This window comes from Hydractinia symbiolongicarpus, chromosome 1, assembly GCF_029227915.1.
Source record: "Hydractinia symbiolongicarpus strain clone_291-10 chromosome 1, HSymV2.1, whole genome shotgun sequence".
NCBI classification, from domain to species: Eukaryota; Metazoa; Cnidaria; class Hydrozoa; order Anthoathecata; family Hydractiniidae; genus Hydractinia; species Hydractinia symbiolongicarpus.
In genome coordinates, this window is record NC_079875.1 from 38779440 (window position 1) to 38784439 (window position 5000).

A 5000-nucleotide genomic window follows, 5' to 3' on the forward strand; every position below is an offset into this window, starting at 1 on the left:
GGGATTGTCACCCTCTACGATGTGCCGTTCCAAGCAACTTGAGCACTGTGTATCCGCCTTGAAAACGCTTCTGGAGACTACAATTCGCCGTCGCAAGCAACGGAGATTTTAAGTTTGAGCTGTTCCCGCTTCACTCGCCGTTACTGAGGGAATCCTTGTTAGTTTCTTTTCCTCCGCTTATTAATATGCTTAAATTCAGCGGGTAGTCTTGTCTGATCTGAGGTCAAAAGTTGGATTGCGCATAGCGCATTGTGAAGCCGAGCCAATGTTGCGTTGAGTTCCGAGACAGAAGGACAGAAGCAAGTTGAGCCTTCCGACAGAGCGCAACGAACGCGGTCGGTTTCAAGCACATGAAGAGGCAGTCGACTCGAACGGTCGGCTGGACTCTCTATTTACACCGAAGTGTATGGATTTTAACACGACACTCAGACAGGCATGCTCCCTGGGTATCCAGAGAGCGCAATTTGCGTTCAAAGATTCGATGATTCACTGAATTCTGCAATTCACACTACTTATCGCAACTGGCTACGTTCTTCATCGATGCACGAGCCAAGAGATCCACCGTTAGAAGTTGTCACGTTTCGTTTTTTCTCTCCTGCAAACGAGGAGTAGAAGTACTGGAAATACAAGTGTGTTAAACAAATTCGGGTTTGTCGCATGCGAGGCCGATTGAAGCATCGTTTAAAACCTAAGTACCTCGCACGCTTAAGTACAGTTCACAGTGGTTTTGTCTAATGACAAACGGTAATGATCCTTCCGCAGGTTCACCTACGGAAACCTTGTTACGACTTTTACCTTCCTCTAAATGATCAAGTTTGATCAACTTTTCGGCAATCCGTCACAACCTTGCGGCCACGATGGCGCCAATCCGAAGATCTCACTAAACCATTCAATCGGTAGTAGCGACGGGCGGTGTGTACAAAGGGCAGGGACGTAATCAACGCGAGCTGATGACTCGCGCTTACTAGGAATTCCTCGTTCATGATCAATAATTGCAATGATCAATCCCCATCACGTCGGACTTTCAAAAGATTACCCAAACCTTTCGGTTAAGGTTAAGACTCGCTGAATCCGACAGTGTAGCGCGCGTGCGGCCCAGAACATCTAAGGGCATCACAGACCTGTTATTGCCTTCCTGACTTTGGTTAAACACCAACAGTCCCTCTAAGAAGTCAGTCACGATTCTTGAATCGTGTGACTATTTAGCCGGTTAAGGTCTCGTTCGTTAACGGAATTAACCAGGACAAATCACTCCACCAACTAAGAACGGCCATGCACCACCACCCATAGAATCAAGAAAGGGCTCTCAACCTGTCAATCCTTACTATGTCTGGACCTGGTGAGTTTTCCCGTGTTGAGTCAAATTAAGCCGCAGGCTCCACTCCTGGTGGTGCCCTTCCGTCAATTCCTTTAAGTTTCAGCTTTGCAACCATACTTCCCCCGGAATCCAAAAACTTTGGTTTCCCGTAGGTGCCAACGAGGTCGTTCATTAACGCCCCGCTGATCCCTAGTCGACATCGTTTATGGTTAGAACTAGGACGGTATCTGATCGTCTTCGATCCTCTAACTTTCGTTCTTGATTAATGAAAACACTCTTGGCAAGTGCTTTCGCAGTTGTTCGTCTTTCGTAAATCCAAGAATTTCACCTCTGACAACGAAATACGGATGCCCCCAATTGTCCCTCTTAATCATTACTTCGGTCCTAGAAACCAACAAAATAGGACCAAAGTCCTATTCCATTATTCCATGCTCATGTATTCAAGCGATAGCCTGCTTTGAACACTCTAATTTTTTCAAAGTAAACGTCGTAAATCCTACGCACACTCAATAAAGAGCACCACGCAGTCTTTGCGAAGAGAACAAACCAGTCAGTACACACCTTGCGGCGGACCAACTGGCCCATTCCGAAATCCAACTACGAGCTTTTTAACTGCAACAACTTTAATATACGCTATTGGAGCTGGAATTACCGCGGCTGCTGGCACCAGACTTGCCCTCCAATTGATCCTCGTTAAAGGATTTAAATTGTACTCATTCCAATTGCGAAGCCTATATAGACCCCGTATCGTTATTTCTTGTCACTACCTCCCCGTGTTGGGATTGGGTAATTTTCGTGCCTGCTGCCTTCCTTAGATGTGGTAGCCGTTTCTCAGGCTCCCTCTCCGGAATCGAACCCTAATTCTCCGTCACCCGTTACAACCATGGTAAGCCACTACCTTACCATCGACAGTTGATAGGGCAGAATTTGAATGAAACATCGCCGGCGCAAGGCCATGCGATTCGAAAAGTTATCATGAATCACCAAGAAAACGAGCCGAAACTCGCATTGGTTTTTAATCTAATAAATACATCCCTTCCAGAAGTCGGGATTTTTTCGCATGTATTAGCTCTAGAATTACCACAGGTATCCATGTAGTAAAGTACAATCAAATAAACGATAACTGATTTAATGAGCCATTCGCAGTTTCACAGTACAAGTGCTTATACTTAGACATGCATGGCTTAATCTTTGAGACAAGCATATGACTACTGGCAGGATCAACCAGGTAACTACGGTCGTGAAATAGCAAGCAGCTACATTCACTTAAACACACTACAACCTGCAATACGTAACGTGTTGCAGGCGCAGGCGTTCGTATCTACAATCGTCAACGTAAAATCGTAGCCAATTCTTTAGAAATAGCTGCAATTCATACGCTTCAGAGTGTTTGCCCTTCTACCGTTCCTTCTCAGTAACCCAGGATCAGTTGAACAGCATCTGCCAACATCACAAGAGCCACCAATGAGAAAGATATCACTATCTTTAGAGACTACAAACTACTACTTGACTAGCAGTTAGCCCGTGCACACACATAAGTAATGTCCTGCAAGAACAAAATTTGACTTGCATTTCATTGCTTGAGCCAGAGCCGTATTACCGTAAGAACTGAATGACAACTCAACAGTCTTTACAGCAACACAAATAAACTCTGATACCAACGCATAAGAGATTGTGTCACAAAGAAACAATAACAACCAAACTCTAGTCGAGTTCACTCATTTCTCATTGCTTCTCTGTTCTACCCTCTCTACATTATATAGCACGTTTTTCCAGTTTCTGACACTAAAGTGGGGACTTAGGAAAAAAAATCGATTTTTTTTAAAGTTAACCGGAATGTGCCGTAACGCATGCGCGTTTGTTACTGATAGGCCCAGCAACATTCCGAACATATTTTTATGACGGTTAAGCCTCATGGGACCTGAAAATAACAAAATACGGCATAACACATAAACGGCTTGAGAAATTGAAGAAGTGAGAGGGTACGCCACACCACCAAAATTTTTTTTTAAAAAAAAGACCCACAACCGTATCCAAAGCAGTAGCATTACCCCTAGGCCCCAGCCTAGGCTTTACCTTAACCCTGAACATAGCCCTAGTCCGTAATTCTTGCTGTAATCCATACACTTGTAATCTATACATACAGTTGTAATCGATACAGTTGTAATCCATACACCTTTAATCCATACACTTTTAATCCATACATCTGTGTCTCCAAATATTAAACCGAGGTGATAAAGATGAATGGTACAGCACGCACGCATCACCTTTTTTAAAAAAAAAGTTCAGGTAAGCACAAGATAACTGGTACTCCACGGTACAAAGCAGTTGGTTAAAAAAAGGACTTGTCACAAAGTGACAAATCTGTCGAACAGAGGCTTAATCTCAGAAGATCGTAGCACAAAGGCTACTCTACTTTTTACAATACCACGTTCTTGTTTAAGTCGTCTGCATAGGATTTATCTCTGGAAATTTTAGATTTTGATAGTTGCAGCACCTCGACGGTTTTTCTCCGACTCAGTGCATTGGGACTTAGGAACGACAGAAGCCGTTCTATTCTTGTTCGCCTAAGATTATCCAGAGGTAATTATCATTGCTTTCTAGCACGGATTCTGACTTAGAGGCGTTCAGTCATAATCCAACAGATGGTAGCTTCGCACCATTGCTTTTTCAAGCAAGTGCAAATGCCAATTGTCTGAATCTGCGGTTCCTCTCGTACTGAGCAGAATTACTATTGCAACAACACTTCATCAGTAGGGTAAAACTAACCTGTCTCACGACGGTCTAAACCCAGCTCACGTTCCCTATTAGTGGGTGAACAATCCAACACTTGGTGAATTCTGCTTCACAATGATAGGAAGAGCCGACATCGAAGGATCAAAAAGCAACGTCGCTATGAACGCTTGGCTGCCACAAGCCAGTTATTACTTAAGACTTCACCGTTTCACACATACGTATCTGATAATACTCTCTTATTAAACATAATGTCATCATTTTACTTATATAATAGTAATAACTTTTGTGAAACATTTAAAAGTAGATGCAGATATTTGTCAGTGGATAGGCCATTTAGTAAGAAGAAAAATTGCCTGTAGAACCTTGGTGCTGGAAAGCCTCGTTCTCATGTTATTAACAGTTTAATGTTTTTGACAATAGAAACCGTCCAGTGTGTTTTGTATAGGACGGTTCTTACATGCATTTTTTGACAATTTTTTCTCAGTAACTACAACGTTTTAACGAAATCATAAAAAGCAAACTTATAAACAAAGGCATTTTAAGAAAAATGGCGGAATATTTTTGTGTGACTTTGGCTAGAACCAGACTTATGACGTCACAAAGTGCACGGTCAAACCTTCATAAATTCTAAAATTTCAAAAAATTTTAACTGCTGACGTCAGCATTTTTATAAAAAACGGACAAGAATTTCATGGTAGCAAATTTGGAGATCTATTACCATGCAAAATTTGGAGGTCAAAGGTCAACCGGAAGTACCTGTTTTGGGGCCTTACTTTTTTTGGTCTTTTTAAAAACAGGTAAATCGCTATAGCTTCTGAAATATTGAAGGTATTTCTTAAATCTTTGGCAGATATGTAAAACACTTCAGGCTAAAACCGGGTAGGAGCACAAATTCCCGATTTGTGGCTCTGCGGGGGGTCCAGAAGCCCTAAAATGTCAAACATTC

The 5000-nt window shown here is 42.5% G+C and overlaps 2 non-coding genes and 1 pseudogene across 2 annotated transcripts; all 3 read right to left on the minus strand.

The window, feature by feature from the left end:
• Positions 1 to 419: 419 nt before the first annotated feature.
• On the minus strand, positions 420 to 573 carry LOC130654014 (5.8S ribosomal RNA). Its single transcript, XR_008984324.1, has one exon. It is a non-coding gene; the product is annotated as a 5.8S ribosomal RNA (ribosomal RNA).
• A 172-nt stretch (positions 574 to 745) lies between these two features.
• LOC130662785 (small subunit ribosomal RNA) lies at positions 746 to 2549 on the minus strand. The gene has a single exon (XR_008989102.1). It is a non-coding gene; the product is annotated as a small subunit ribosomal RNA (ribosomal RNA).
• Positions 2550 to 3676: 1127 nt separating this feature from the next.
• The window catches only part of LOC130620389 (large subunit ribosomal RNA), a 7097-nt pseudogene continuing 5773 nt past the window's right edge, over positions 3677 to 5000 (minus strand).